Genomic DNA, 16,919 nt, shown 5'->3' with positions numbered 1-16,919 from the left:
GAAAGTGAAGAAGAACTAAAGAGCCTCTTGATGAAAGTGAAAGAGGAGAGTGAAAAAGTTGGCTTAAAGCTCAACATTCAGAAAACGAAGATCATGGCATCTGGTCCCATCACTTCATGGCAAATAGATGGGGAAACAGTGGCTGACATTATTTTTCTGGGCTCCAAAATCACTGCAGATGGTGACTGCAGCCATGAAATTAAAAGATGCTTATTTTTGTGTATGGTGTTAGAAAGTGGTCCAGTTTCATTCTTTTACAAGTGGTTGACCAGATTTCCCAGCACCACTTGTTAAAGAGATTGTCTTTAATCCATTGTATATTCTTGCCTCCTTTGTCGAAGATAAGGTGTCCATATGTGCGTGGATTATTCTCTGGGCTTTCTATTTTATTCCATTGATCAATATTTCTGTCTTTGTGCCAGTACCATACTGTCTTGATAACTGTGGCTTTGTAGTAGAGCCTGAAGTCAGGTAGGTTGATTCCTCCAGTTCCATTCTTCTTTCTCAAGGTCGCTTTGGCTATTCGAGGTTTTTTGTATTTCCATACAAATTGTGAAATTATTTGTTCTAGCTCTGTGAAGAATACTGTTGGTAGCTTGATAGGGATTGCGTTGAATCTATAAATTGCTTTGGGTAGTATACTCATTTTCACTATATTGATTCTTCCAATCCATGAACATGGTATATTTCTCCATCTATTAGTGTCCTCTTTGATTTCTTTCACCAGTGTTTTATAGTTTTCTATATATAGGTCTTTAGTTTCTTTAGGTAGATATATTCCTAAGTATTTTATTCTTTCCGTTGCAATGGTGAATGGAATTGTTTCCTTAATTTCTCTTTCTGTTTTCTCATTATTAGTGTATACACAATGGAGTATTACTCAGCCATTAAAAAGAATACATTTGAATCAGTTCTAATGAGGTGGATGAAACTGGAGCCTATTATACAGAGTGAAGTAAGCCAGAAGGAAAAACATAAATACAGTATACTAACGCATATATATGGAATTTAGAAAGATGGTAACAATAACCCGGTGTACGAGACAGCAAAAGAGACACTGATGTATAGAACAGTCTTATGGACTCTGTGGGAGAGGGAGAGGGTGGGAAGATTTGGGAGAATGGCAATGAAACATGTAAAATATCATGTAGGAAACGAGTTGCCAGTCCAGGTTCGATGCACGATGCTGGATGCTTGGGGCTGGTGCACTGGGACGGCCCAGAGGGATGGTATGGGGAGGGAGGAGGGAGGAGGGTTCGGGATGGGGAACACATGTATACCTGTGGTGGATTCATTTTGATATTTGGCAAAACTAATACAATTATGTAAAGTTTAAAAATAAAATAAAATTGGAAGAATAAAAAAAAATAAATAAAAATAAAAGATGCTTACTCCTTGGAAGGAAAGTTATGACCAACCTAGACAGCTTATTAAAAAGTAGAGACATTACTTTGCCAACAAAGGTCCGTCTAGTCAAGGCTATCGTTTTTCCAGTGGTCGTGTATGGATGTGAGAGTTGGACTGTGAAGAAGGCTGAGCGCCGAAGAATTGATGCTTTTGAACTGTGGTGTTGGAGAAGACTCTTGAGAGTCCCTTGGACTGCAAGGAGATCCAACCAGTCCATTCTAAAGGAGATCAGTCCTGGGTGTTCATTGGAAGGACTGATGTTGAAGCCGAAACTCCAATACTTTGGCCACCTGATGCAAAGAGCTGACTCATTTGAAAAGACCCGATGTTGGGAAAGACTGAGGGTAGGAAGAGAAGGGGATGACAGAGGATGAGATAGTTGGATGGCATCACCGACTCGATGGACATGGATTTGGGTGGACTCGGGGAGTTGGTGATGGACAGGGAGGCCTGGTGTGCTGCGGTTCATGGGGTCACAAAGAGTCGGACATGACTGAGTGAACCAAACTGAACTGAACTGAGGAATTAGAATGGCAAATGGGCTAAATCTCTGACAGAAGGCTTCTGAGGCTATGTTCAGGCTCCAAGGGGAAGATATGTTAATTGATTAGTAATGTCTGCTGTCGGAGAGGGAATAAGGTAAATGGAGGCACATGGGCTTCGTTTTTGCTAACCCAACCTAACATAACTATTTCTAAGCCTTATCTTATTTCTTACTTTAATGAAGAATTTTGTTAATTCCCTTAGCCTAGCACAAAGTTAATGCTCAGTACAGAGAGGTACTACAATTTATTGAGTAGACTACTGGTTATCAGGCACAGGCTGCTTAGCTACATTTATAGCCATCAAGTTGATCATAAATAAACATTCTGATTCAGCTACATTGAAATATCAATATTTCCTGAGCTGTTTTTACTTCCCATCAGTTCAGGTCAGTTCAGTCGCTCAGTTGTGTTCAACTCTTTGCGACCCCATGAATCGCAGAACGCCAGGCCTCCCTGTCCACCACCAACTCCCGAAGTTCACTCAGACTCACATGCATCGAGTCAGTGATGCCATCCAGCCATCTCATCCTCTGTCGTCCCCTTCTCCTCCTGCCCCCAATCCCTCCCAGCATCAGAGTCTTTTCCAATGAGTCAACTCTTCACATGAGGTGGCCAAAGTACTGGAGTTTCAGCTTTAGCATCATTCCTTCCAAAGAAATCCCAGGGCTGATCTCCTTCAGAATGGACTGGTTGGATCTCCTTGCAGTCCAAGGGACTCTCAAGAGTCTTCTCCAACACCACACTTCAAAAGCATCAATTCTTCAGCACCCAGCCTTCTTCACAGTCCAACTCTCACATCCATACATGACCACAGGAAAAACCATAGCCTTGACTAGACGGACCTTTGTTGGCAAAGTAACGTCTCTGCTTTTCAATATGCTATCTAGGTTGGTCATAACTTTCCTTCCAAGGAGTAAGCGTCTTTTAATTTCATGGCTGCAGTCACCATCTGCAGTGATTTTGGAGCCCAGAAAAATAAAGTCTGACAGTTTCCACTGTTTCCCCATCTATTTGCCATGAAGTGATGGGACCGGATGCCATGATCTTCGTTTTCTGAATGTTGAGCTTTAAGCCAACTTTTTCACTCTCCACTTTTACCTTCATCAAGAGGCTTTTGAGTTCCTCTTCACTTTCTGCCATAAGGGTGGTGTCATCTGCATATCTGAGGTTACTGATATTTCCTCCTGGCAATCTTGATTCCAGCTTGTGTTTCTTCCAGTCCAGCGTTTCTCATGATGTACTCTGCATAGAAGTTAAATAAACAGGGTGACAATATACAGCCTTGACGTACTCCTTTTCCTATTTGGAACCAGTCTGTTGTTCCATGTCCAGTTCTAACTGTTGCTTCCTGACCTGCATACAGATTTCTCAAGAGGCAGGTCAGGTGGTCTGATATTCCCATCTCTTTCAGAAGTTTCCACAATTTATTGTGATCCACACAGTCAAAAGCTTCGGCATAGTCAATAAAGCAGAAATAGATGTTTTTCTGGAACTCTCTTGCTTTTTCGATAATCCAGCAGATGTTGCCAATTTGATCTCTGATTCCTCTGCCTTTTCTAAAACCAGCTTGACTTCTAACCAAATGTGTGGTGTTTTTCCCAACAGTGGTCGGTTCTGCAATTCTCTGGACACCAGCTGGGTGTCCAACAATTCCATTCAACTCTGACACTAACTGCCCAGAGTTAGGGGAGACCCCACAGGTTAAGGGCTCAGTCCCACAACACCATCCCCACTTTAGATACTGGTCACAGATCCCAGATTGCAACCTGAACTTCTGACTGACTGGCTCTAAATTGAGATTCTCATGACCCCCACTTCAGGTTTGGCAACTCACTAGAGTGGCTTACACAAGTCAGGAAAACACTTTATTTAAATTCACTGATTTTTTAAAATAAAAGATACAACTCAATAGCCGCCAAATGGAAGAGATGCGTAAAGCAAGCTATAGGGAAAGGGTTGAAGCTTCCTGCTCTCTCTAGGAGCATCCCCTCCCAGCACTTCAGTGTGTTTACCAACCCAGAATCTCCCCAAACCCCATCATTAAGCAGTTTTATGGAGGTTTCATTATATAGTCAAGTTGGATTAAATTATTGCCCATGAGGTGGGGATGTAAATTAATACAGCCAGTATGGAAAACAGAATGGAGGTTACTTATTGTACAGGAGGCAGTGACCAAAACCATCCCCAAGAAAAAGAAATGCAACAAGGCAAAATGGTTGTCTGAGGAAGCCTTATAAAAGGCTGAGAGAAGAGAAGTCAAAGGCAAAGGAGAAAAGGAAAGATATACCCATCTGACTGCAGAGTTCCAAAGAATAGCAAGGGGAAATAAGAAAGCCTTCTTAAGTGAATAGTGCAAAGAAATAGAGGAAAACAATAGAATGAGAAAGACTAGAAATCTCTTCAAGAAAATTAGAGATACCAAGGGAACATTTCATGCAAAGATGGGCACAATAAAGGACAGAAATGGTATGGGCCTAACAGAAGCAGAAGATAATAAGAAAAGATAGCAAGAATATACAGAACTGTACAGAAAGGTCTTAATGACCCAGATAACCATGATGGTGTGATCACTTACCTAGTACCAGACATCCTGGAGTGTGAAATCAAGTGGGTCTTAAGAAGCATTACTACAAATAAAGCCAGTGGAGGTGATGGAATTCCAGCAGAGCTATTTCAAATCCTGAAAGATGACACTGCTGAAGTGCTGCACTCAATATGCCAACAAATTTGGAAAACTCAGCAGTGGCCACAGGACTGGAAAAGGTAATTTTTTATTCCAATCCCAAAGAAGGACAATGCCAAAGAATGTTCAAACTATTGCACAATTGCATTCATCTCACATGCTACCAAGGTAATGCTCAGAATCTTTGAAGCTAGGCTTCAACAGTACATGAACCGAGAATTTCCAGATACACAAGCTGGATTTAGAAAAGGCAGAGGAACCAGAGATCAAATTGCCAACATCTGCTGGATCATAGAAAAAGCAAGAGAGTTCTGGAAAAACATCTACTTCTGCTTCATTGACTATGATAATGCCTTTGACTGTGTGATCACAACAAACTGTGAAAAAATTCTTAAAGAGATGGGAATACCTGACCATAGTACCTGCCTCCTGAGAAACCTGTATGTAGGTAAAGAAGCAATACTTAGAACCAGACATGGAATAATAAACTGGTTCAAAATTGGGAAAGGAGTACATCAAGACTGTATATTGTCACCCTACTTATTTAACATGCAGAGTACATCATGTGATTTGCTGGGCTGGATGAAGTTCAAGTTGGAATCAAGATTTCCAGGAGAAATATCAATAGCCTCAGATGTGAACATGACACCATTTAATGACAGAAAGCAAAGAGGAACTAAAGAGCCTCTTGATGAAATTGAAAGAGGAGAGTGAAAAAGCTGGCTTAAAACTCAGCATTCAAAAAACGAAGATCATGGCATTTGGTCCTATCACTTCATGGCAAATAGATGGGGAAACAATGGAAACAGTGACAGACTTGATTTTCTTGGGCTCCCAAATCACTGCAGATGGTGACTGCAGCCATGGAATTAAAAGACGCTTGCTCCTTAGAAGAAAAGCTATGACAAACCTAGACAGTGTATTAAAAAGCAGAGAAATCACTTTGCTGACAAAGATCCTTATAGCCAAAGCTATGGTTTTTCCAGTAGTCATATATAGATGTGAGAGTTGGACCATAAAGAGGGCTGAGCACTTAAGAATTGATGTCTTCAAACTGTGGTGCTAAAGAAGACTCTTGAGAGTCCCTTGAACAGCAAGGAGATTAAACCAGTCAATCCTAAAAGAAATCAACCCTGAATATCCAGTGGAAGAACTGATGCTGAAGCTCCAACATATTGGTACCTGATGCAAAGAGCCAACTCATTGGAAAAGACACTGAGGCTGGGAAAGACTGAAGGCAGGAAAAGAAGAGGATGACAGGACAAGATGGTTGGATGGCATCGCCAATTCAGTGGGCTTGAGTGTGAGCAAACTCTGGGAGGTAGTGAAGGACAGGGAAGTCCACGTCCTACAGTCCATGGGGTCACAAAGAATCGGACAGGGCTGAGTGACTGAACAACAACAATGACCCTGCAGTCCGACTACTGGACATACACCCTGAGAAAACCATAATTCAAAAAGACATATGCACTTCAGTGTTCACTGCAACACTATTTACAGGACATAGTGTCCTGTAAATGCTAGGACATGGAAGCAACCTAAATGTCCATCAACAGAGGAATGGATAAAGAAGATGTGGTACATATATACAGTGGAATATCACTCAGCCGTAAAAAAGGAACAATATTGGGTCATCTGTAGAGACGTGGATGGACCTAGAATCTGTCATACAGAGTGAAGTGAGAAATGGAATATTTCCTGTTATAACAGTAAACAAAGGATGTGACAGTCATCAGCGATTGCAGCCACCATGGATGGTGAGCTGGTGAGCCTTGAGGGAACTCAGGAAGCAAAGAATACCTGCCATGTAGTAGCCATCAGACTGCAGCCACACTCTGTAGGGAGCCCTGAGGAAACTCAGGATATAACACAAGATACTGGTCTCAGATAGCTGATTGCATATCAAAGGAATGATGTCAGTAAGCCCAGACTCTTGCATCTTCCCATAGGTAGAAAAGTGCTAAATTCCTTGACATACATAGCTTCTTTAACAAACATATGAACACCAAGTGGGGGAAAGGAAAGGTGGGATGATTTGGAAAATTGGGATTGATACATGTGTACTGCCATGTGTAAAACAGATAGCTAGTGGGAACCTGCTGTTTAGTGTAAGGAGCTTAGCTCGGTGCTCCATGATGACCCACAGGGGTGGGATGGAGGGAGGAGGGAGGTTTAAGTGGGAGTGGATATAGGTATATTTATAGCTGATTCACTTCATTGTACAGTAGAAACCAACAACATTGTAAGGCAATTACATCCCAATTAAAAAAAAAATTGTTGCCCACTGGTGGTTAACTCAATCTCCAACCCCTCTCCCCTTGCTGGTGGTTGGGGGTGGGGTGAAAGTTCTAATAATCATTGGGAGACCAATCCCCATCCTGAAGTTATTTAGGGGCCAGTCATCTCATTAGTATACAGAAGACTTTTATTGCTGTGGAGATTCCAAGCATTTTTAAAGAGCTATGTGCCAGGAACCAGGGGGAAAAAAACAAATATATTATTTGTCACAGTTGGCCTTAGACATACCTTGGAAAAACAAAACTCCTTTGTACACAGATGTCAGTACCAGGATTAAAGGAAATCTGATATAACTTTCTTAGCACAAAACAAGCTTACATTAAGTTTATTAAGACAGCAGTTTTATATGTGATAAATACGATTATCAGTATTTTAGGCATGAAGTTTACTGCCAGTGAGCACAAGAGCATTCTACTCATTTCCATGTCCCCAGTGTCTGACCAGTCCTGGGTACTAACAGGAAATGAGTGAGTGAGTGAAGCTGAGGACCATTTGCTGATTTTAACTGGTGATATGTCGCGTGTCCCCCCTCTAGTGGCCATGAAAGGTTGCCGGGACAACTCCTACAGCTTTTCTTTCAAAATGCTCTTGTACGGACGCTTCGGACATTTAAGACGATGTCACTGGTGACTGCCATCTGTGTGCCCATGTGGTTGTGGATGCATGCAAATATGGTTACAAATACCAAGGAGCAAACAGCCACAAGCAAGGCCCCAGAGGCAAGGTGTCTTCCAGTGTTCAGACCCCCACTATTATTATGTACAGAAAAACAGTCTCTGCCTGAGGGAGGGAGAGAAAGTGGGGCTCTAAGTCTAGCCAAGGTGTTAGGTTGAGGGCAAGAGAGAAATATGCTCCCTGAGACGCTGACTCCAAAGCACGTGTCCTGCTTGGCCAGAACAACAGGAAGAGGACACCCCAAAATCATGCTCTTGAGAAACTTGGACAACCCACATCTTGTTCTCCATCCTCATGCTTTCTTCAGCTCCCTGCCTGTGACACAGGGACAACCTGCTTTCCTGGAAGAACACTCCATAGTGTGGTGCACGCTGTAGCAGCCCAGACCCAGGAAGCAAGACATGACATTGCTTATTTTTCTGCATCTCAACTCAATTTCTGTGTCAAGTGCCCAGTTCCCAGGAATACTGGAAAGAAAGCTCATTTAACAGGAGCTGTGTCAGGGCCCCGCGGCTTGTCTTTGCCAACCCTTGCTGAGATATTTGAGTTCCTGACTTTCTGGCACCTTCAGTTGGGTGATATTTCTGCTCCCAGTCAGCCAGTTGAAGGCAAAGGAGTCATTCTGCTTTCTCATGCCCTTGGGAAGTCATCAAAGGTCCTTGCCTGCCAGAGACACCTCTGCAGTGGTTTCTCACTCAGAGGTTTTGCCAGGGAAGCACAGCCCCGAGCCATCCGAAACCCACCAACTTCATCACTTCCCTTCCATCATTTTGACCCCACTTTAGGTCAGGGGATCTTTTCTAATTTATGGGAAAGTGAAGGGATTGGTAAGAAGTTGTGCTATCTGGACATGTGTGCATTTTCTAAGACAATGAAGACACAATGGCCTGGGGCGTAGGTGTGGAGTGTGTGTGTGTGTGTGTGTGTGTGTGTAAAAATATGAACTACCAGGGAGGGAGAAAAAAAAAACACAGTTACTTACTCAATGTATTAGCCCAAGACTTTATTATTGGCCTGAGGCTGTGTTGGATTTGAGTGAAAAGGGAAGATTTAAGGAAACACATTATACTCAGGGTACATGACTGAGTTTTGATAACTTGGTTTTACTTCTTTTTGAAGCACTTAGGAAGGAGGACGCAGGAGCCTTGTGTGTCATTCTTGATTAAGGACCATTTGTCTAGTTCCAGAGATGGCAATAAAAAAGGACCCATTTGTCTTGTTTCAGAGATGGCACTAAAAGCAGGTGCATTTGCCTGTAAGGAGTGGACACTTAACTGGAAACTCAGACCCACAAGGTAGGACCTCTGGAGATCTGGCAATAAAAGGTGGAGGGAGGTACTGAGCAAGTGGAGAGAGCCAAGGGGACGTTCTCTCCCCAGTGCAGACAGGGCTCACAAGAGTTGACACTGAAGAAAAGATGAGAGTTCAAGCATCTCAGTAGGGGCAACAGCAGTGTCGGGGTGGGACACCAGTCATTCCCTTTCCCTAGGCCACTTGGGGAGATGGCTCCTGGCCCCTCTCTTTTCATGAGGCCAATTGAGTGTAGTTTTTCCTGTTATTAAAAGTGGCCAGAGGTTCAGGGACTGCCTATCTAAACACAAGTCAACCATCTTTAAAAAAAAGTCCTTAAAAAAAAAACAAAAACAGATAGCCAAGAGGCACATGAAAAGATGCTCCACATCACTAATCAGAGAAATGCAAATCAAAACTACAGTGAGGTATCGCTCACACCAGTCAGAATGGCCATCATTAAAAAGACTACAAATAACAAATGCTGGAGAGGATGTAGAGAAAAGGGAACCCTCCTACACTGTTGGTGGGGCTCTAAAGGTGGCGCAGCCACTGTTGAAAACAGTATGGAGGTTCCTCAGAAAACTAACAAAATTAGTTAATAGAATTATCACATTATCCAGCAATCCTATTCTTAGGCATATATCCAGACAAAACTATAACTCAAAAAGAGACAGTCACCCCCTATGTTAACAGCAGCACTAGTCACATAGCCAAGACATGGAAGCAACCTAAATGTCCATCAACAGAGGAATGGATAAAGAAGATGTGGTGTGTATACAAGGGACTGCTGCCGCTGCTGCTGCTAGGTCACTTCAGTCGTGTCCGACTCTGTGCGACCCCGCAGATGGCAGTCCACCAGGCTCCTCTCTCCCTGGGATTCTCCAGGCAAGAACACTGGAGTGGGTTGCCATTTCCTTTTCCCACAGTGGACTGGTACATATACACAATGGAGTATTACTCAGTCATTAAAAAGAATACATTTGAATCAGTTCTAATCAGGTGGATGAAACCGGAGCCTATTATACAGAGTGAAGTAAGCCAGAAAGAAAAACACCAATACACTATACTAATGCATATATATGGAATTTAGAAAGATAGTAACAATAACCCTGTATATGAGACAGCAAAAGAGACACTGATGTATAGAACAGTCTTTTGGACTCTGTGGGAGAGGGAGAGGGTGGGATGATTTGGGAGAATGGCATTGAAATATGTATAATATCATATATGAAACGAGTCGCCAGTTCAGGTTCAATGCACGATACTGGATGCTTGGGGCTGGTGCACTGGGACGACCCAGAGGGATGGTATGGGGAGGGAGGAGGGAGGAGGGTTCAGGATGGGGAACACAGGTATACCTGTGGCAGATTCATTTTGATATATGGCAAAACCAATACAATATTGTAAAGTTAAATAAAATAAATTTTTTTAAAAAAAGAATGAAATAATGAGATACGCATCAATATGGATGCAACTAGAGATTGTCATACTAAGTGAAGTCAGAAAGACAAATGTCACAGGGTATCACTTATATGTGGAAGCTAAAATATAATGCAAAACAGACACAGTCACAAACACAGAGAAGAGACTGTCAAGAGGGAGGGGGTGGAAGGATAGAGTGGGAAGCCAGGGTTAGCAGATGTAAGCTTTTGTATATAGAATGGATAAACAAGGTCCTACTGTATAGCACAGAGAAGTATATTCAATATCCTATGATGAACCATTTATATACATAAATATGCTGTGCTAGTTTATTTCAGTCATGTCCAACTCTTTGCAGCCTTATGGACTGTAGCCCACCAGGCTCCTCTGTCCATGGGATTCTCCAGGCAAGAATTCTGGAGTGGGTTGCCATGCCCTCCTCCAGAGGATCGTCCTGACCCAGGGACTGAACCCACATCTCTTATGTCTCCTTCATTGGCAGGTGGGTTCTTTACCACTAGGGCCACCTGGGAAGTAGATATATACACACGCGCGTGCACACACACACACACACACACAGCATTCACTGATGGCTAAACCAAAACTCCTGTTTTATACCAACGGTTATTACCCAGCTTGACCCTGAAGGCCTACAGCTTTCGGTCTTTCAGGGCACCAGCTGACCATCAAAGCAAATTCTCATTATAAAGGGGTACATACTTGTTGGGGTCATGGGGTGGGTCTTGGGCCCTGGGAAGGGATTTGTCCAAGGGACTCCAACCAAGACAGTGTATGGCAATCCAGTGAAATGTAACAGAAAAGCCAGAATCTGAGTGTCTCTCTTAAAGGTGGTAGAATTAAGGGAGGAAAAGTATCAGAGGGAAAGACTGAAACAAGAGGAGGAGATGGAAATGTCTGTTTCTGGTGGCACACCTTCGGAGAAAAACTCTTTTGAGACAGTTTCTGCTATGAGTTTGAAAACCCAGTTCCTGGGGCAATGGAAATACCAGTAGTATCCCATAATTATGGGAATGAAACATCCATTCTCTGTGGGGAGAGGACCAAGACCATGCTGTTTTCTTAGACTAGTGTCAGTTTAAATGTCCCATTAAATACACAATGTTAGAAATGTACCATTTCTGAGACTGGGCAGCTGAGGGGAGAGTTTAAAGGCAGTATTTCATAGCAGGAGTTTCTATAAAAGCTGTCATCCAATGACTTAAAAGTACACTGGGCCACAACCTGGGACCTGGAAAATTCCAAGGAATATCTTTCCATCATCGCTACCTGTTTTAGGACCAAGCCATTGAAAAGCCAATTTCTCATTTCCACTCCTTGCACCAAGCCTAATGTAGTTTTAAGAACCATGGGCAAAGCCTGCTCTATCAGTGGTGATAAAAATGAGGTTGGGCTGAGTTGGGAGAGGGAAGGCTGGCATGGTTTCCCTCCCTGGCTGGGTGTAACTGCATTCTGATAAATCTTACTGTTTAACAGGTTCTGTAAGGACCAAGGGAAGGTCAAGGGCATGCATGCCTTTGGAAGCCAAGCAGAGATTCTTGGAGGCTTCAAAAACTAATTTAAAATATAAAATTCTTATCACAGAAGCCACACTTATTCATCATCAAAATTTAGCATGTTATATCTTTCTAGATATATAAATACATATATATATGCTGCTTTTTAACAAAAATGGGATTATTCTATAACATACTTATTTCACTTAACAATATAGTATAGGCACTTTTTTTGTGTATTAACATAAATCTACATCATTTTGGGGGCTTCCCTGATAGCTCAGTTGGTAAAGAATCTGCCTGGAATGCAGGAGACCCCGGTTCGATTCCTGGGTCAGGAAGATACGCTGGAGAAGGGATAGGCTACCCACTCCAGCCTTCTTGGGCTTCCCTGGTGGCTCAGCTGGTAAAGAATCCACCTGCAATGCGGGAGACCTGGGTTTGATCCCTGGGTTGGGAAGATCCCCTGGAGAAGGGAAAGGCTACCCACTCTAGTATTCTGGCCTGCAGAATTCCATGGACTGTATAGTCCATGGGGTCGCAAAGAGTCGTATAGGACTAAGTGACCTTCACTTCACTTCACTCACCATGTGTAAAACAGTTAGCTAGCAGGAAGCAGCTATATAACACAGGGAGCTCAGCTTGGTGGTCTGTGATGACCTAGAGGGGTGGGATGGTGGGGAGTAGGGTGGCTAAAGAGGTAGGGGATATATGTATATGGATTGTAAAGTAATTTTACCCCAGTTTAGTAACACAGGTTATGTTTTCTCGACTCCATCTTCAAGACAGTGGCAGCAGTGTCTGTGATCTAGTCAGCAACATGCAGCTCTTTGTCCACACCCAGGAGCTACACACTCTCCAGGTGACTGGCCAAGAGTCGCTCGCCCAGATCAAGGCTCATTTAGCCTTGTTGGAGAGTGTTGCTCCAGAAGATAAAGTCCTGCTCCTGACAGGCACATCCCTAGAGGATGAGGCTCCCCTAGGCCAATGAGGGACAGGGACAGGGATTCCTGTCTAGAAGCTCTGAGTACTCTAGAAGTAGCTGGCCACATGCTTGGAGGTAAAGTCCATGGTTCCCTGGCCTGTGCTGGTAAAGTAAGAGGTCAGACTTCCAAGGTGGCCAAAAGAGAAAAAGAACGCTGGCCGGGCCAAGAGGCGTTACATAGTACAATCAGGGCTTTGCCAATGTTGCACCCACCTTTGGCAAGAAGGGCCCCAGTGCCAACTCTTGAGTCTGCTATAATCTCGGCTTTCTCTAATAAAACCACTTAGCATGATAAAAAAAAAAGGTAGGGGGTGTTGAAAACCAATGAGTTAACTTAAACATGTGTGTATGTGCAGAGTGTGTTCATTAAGTGATGGATGTTGTATTTCTTCTTTTTCCCCAAACCAGTAAAGAATTATAGTGCTTTTTCACTTCAGAAGAGGGGGCCCATTGACTTGTCCTGGCGGCTGCCCTCTTTGCATAATTGAAGAAGAAGGAGAATGGTGGGGCAGGGGTCCCTGAGGCAGCTAAAGGGCGGGAAGGGGTGATTCATTCTCTTTGCTGTTTTGCTGGTGAGTCACGGTGTTTGACTGACCACCTCTGGCCAGGTTTAGAAGGAAGGCAGAAGAGAGGATGACAGAACTCAGGTCAAAGAGAGGCAAAAGAGAAGAGAGTTAATGGCCCAGATTCTCTGACCAGTTCAGTGGGGTTGGAATCCCTGTCCCTAGAAGCCCCAGGTTCGTGCATTTGGCCTTCCTGTGCCTCAGCCTTCCCATCTACAAAAAATAGATGATGATGGTGCTGTAATGATGATGACAGAATCCACCATGCAGGGTTGCCTTAAAGATGAACTGAGTTAACATATATAAAACATTTAGAACTGTGTCTGGTACATGACAAGGGTTCACTCTTATTAGTCACACTGTATGGAATGAATAGAACAGACAGTCTAGGTCAGGAAAGGTGTCTGAGATTGTGTTTCCCCTGCATCATCGTCTGTGCCTGTGGACAGGTGGCCAAGAGCTTCGAATAGAGGCTTGTCTAAGCCCACAGAGTCAGCACAGGGAGGCCAGGAAACTTTGATCCTTAACCTTTGTGTTTCTTGTTATAACCGCACGTTTGTAACTACAAGCAAAAGTCTGTCCTGAATCTCGGACTTGGGCTCCTTAATTGCTGTCCCCTCTGTGGAACCCATGGAGAAGGCAATGGCACCCACTCCAGTACTCTTGCCTGGAAAATCCCATGGATGGAGGAGCCTGGTAGGCTGCAGTCCATGGGGTCGCTAAGAGTCAGACACGACTGAGCGACTTCACTTTCACTTCTCACTTTCATGCATTGGAGAAGGAAATGGCAACCCACTCCAGTGTTCTTGCTTGGAGAATCCCAGGGACCGGGGAGCCTGGTGGGCTGCCGTCTACGGGGTCACACAGAGTCGGACACGACTGAAGTGACTTAGCAACTGTGGAACCCAAGAGTCTGTAGGCTCCCTACCTTGACTGAACAAGAGCTGGAAAAAGGCAGCTAACAGGATCTGTTGAATTACCAAATTACCTGCGATAGTTTTGGGATTGCAGAAAGATCATGGGAAAGACTGGTTACTAGTTTGGTATTAAAAACCACCAGCTACTAAAGAAATAATCCTGCTTTGGGGGTGGAGTGGCAGCCCCCTGAGCCAGCCAGGTGCAGCATTTCAGGGACACAAGTGACCTGAGAACAGGTGCTTTGGGGAGAATTCTATGGCTAGTTCCTGGTGGCTACATATCTGTCTGCTAAAGGCTTACAGCAAACACCAGAGAGAAAAATAAAATTTTTCTATAGGAAAAGATATTCTAATTTAATGAAATATAATATACTAAAGTATAATATTAGGTTAGTGCAAAAGTAATTGTGGTTTTACATTGTTGAACTTTGCTGTTTGATATTGGAATACATTCTTAAATATGGTTATTTTATACATCATTTTAATGTGTGTTTTTCACTTTATGTCTTTTGCTTTGCCTTATTACTTGCTATGTATTTTATTATATTTATTTTAGACTACAGAAATGATGTTAGACAAAAAGCAAATTAGAGTGATTTTCTTATTTGAGTTCAAAATGGGTCATAAAACAGCATAGACAACTTGCAAGATCAACAACGCATTTGGCCCAGGAACTGCTAATGAACATACAGTGCAGTGGTGGTTCAAGAACTTTTGCAAAGGAGACAAGAGCCTTGAAGATGAACAGTGGCTGGCCATCAGAAAGTAACAACAACCAACTGAGAGGATCATTGAAGCTGATCCTCTTAAAACCACTTGAGAAGTTGCCAAAGAACTCAACATCAATCATTCTACGGCTGTTTGGCATTTGAAGCAAGTTAGAAAGGTGAGGAAGCTCAGTAAGTGAGTGCCTCATGAGCTGATTTCAAATTTTTAAAAATTGTCATTTTGAAGTGTCATCTTCTCTTATTCAATGCAACAACAACAAACCATATCTCAATCAGACTATGACGTGTGACAAAAAGTGGATTATATAGGATAACTAGTGATGACTGGCTCAGTGGTTGGACAAAGAAGAAGTTCCAAAGCACTTCCCAAAGCCAAACTTGCATCAGAAAAAGGTCATGGTCACTGTTTGGTGGTCTGCAGCCCGTCTGATCCACTACAGTTTTCTGAATCCCAGCGAAGCCATCACATCTGAGAAGTATGCTTAGCAAATTGACGAGATACCCTGAAAACTGCAACGCCTGCAGCTGGCATTGGCCAATAGAATAGGCCCAATTCTTCACCATGACACCTAACCACTCAGTACACAACCAACACTTGAAAAGTTGAACGAACTGGGCTACAAAGTTTTGCCTCATCTGCCATAGTCTCTTGACTTCTCACCAACTGACTGCCAGTTCTTCAAGCATCTTGACAACTTTTTGCAGGAAAATGTTTCCACAATTAGCAGGAGGCAGAAAATTCTTTCCAGAAGTTCACTAAATTCTGAAGCATGGATTTTTATGCTATAGGAATAAACGAGATTATTTCTTGTTGGCAAAAATGTGTTGATTGTAGTGGGCCCTATTTTGATTAAAGATGTGTTTGAGCTTAGTTATAATGATTTAAAATTCACAGCTTGAAACCACAATTACTTTTTCACCAACCTAACACTATATTTAAAAAGTAAAACATGTTCACCATAGACAATTCAGAAAAGAGAGAAAACATAATGAAGATATAAAGTTATTTTTGTGTGTTTCCTTTTTTGGTTCTTTATATTTTTTTAAAGAAAATTATATTTGTAGTACAGCTTTGAAGCTGTCATCATCCTAACCATTCTGAAAGTTATTTTTTTATTAACTCAAAGCTATGCTAAATGTTATAAAAAGCGTTTAAACATAACACCCTGACTCACACTACAGAAATGCGTTACCAGGACTTCCCTGGTGGTCTAGTGGCTAAGAGTCTGCCCACCAATGCAGGGGACGTGGGTTTAATCCCTGCTCCAGGAAGCGCCCACATGCCGTGGAGCATGGGGTCCATATGGCACAGCTACCGAAGCCCGTGTGCCCAGAGCCCATATGCCCCACAACAAGAAGCCACCATTGCAACCAGAGAAAGCCTGAGAGTGGCAACGAAGACCCAGCACAGCCAAAAATAAATAATTTTTTAAAGAAAGAAATGCATTATCAACATAGATACACCTAAGATATATCATGAACAAAATAAAAATATTTAAGCCTACACATGAAAAGACAGCAAAGAATGTATACATTACTAGAAAAAAGTAGTTAATGGCATTTGTGTGGTTCTTCTTGGCCTTTGACTATGAATCCATAGTAGTATTTGATATGATTGAGATTATAAAGTATATTAAATTTTATATCTTGATTTTCACATATTATTAGCACTTTTCCATGTCATTAAGTATGTTCTTCAAGATAACATTTTTAATACCTGCAAAGTATTCTAGTACAAGGATGGACCATAATTCTTTTAACCATTATTAGACATTTAGACTATTTCCAATTTTTTTTTTTTACCCCAGTTATGAACAATGCAACCCTAAGCTTTCATAGTTAAATATGTGTGTGTATTTTCAATTATATCCTGAGGTTAAAATCCTAGA

At 42.5% G+C, this 16,919-nt stretch overlaps 1 pseudogene; it reads left to right on the top strand.

The window, feature by feature from the left end:
- The first annotated feature begins 12,547 nt into the window (after positions 1 to 12,547).
- LOC782565 (ubiquitin-like FUBI-ribosomal protein eS30 fusion protein) lies at positions 12,548 to 13,388 on the top strand (annotated as a pseudogene).
- Positions 13,389 to 16,919: the final 3,531 nt, after the last annotated feature.

This window comes from Bos taurus, chromosome 8 (assembly GCF_002263795.3).
Source record: "Bos taurus isolate L1 Dominette 01449 registration number 42190680 breed Hereford chromosome 8, ARS-UCD2.0, whole genome shotgun sequence".
Taxonomy (NCBI): Eukaryota; Metazoa; Chordata; class Mammalia; order Artiodactyla; family Bovidae; genus Bos; species Bos taurus.
The sequence above is the reverse complement of the archived record's forward strand: the minus strand, read 5'-3'. Positions and strand labels throughout refer to the sequence as shown.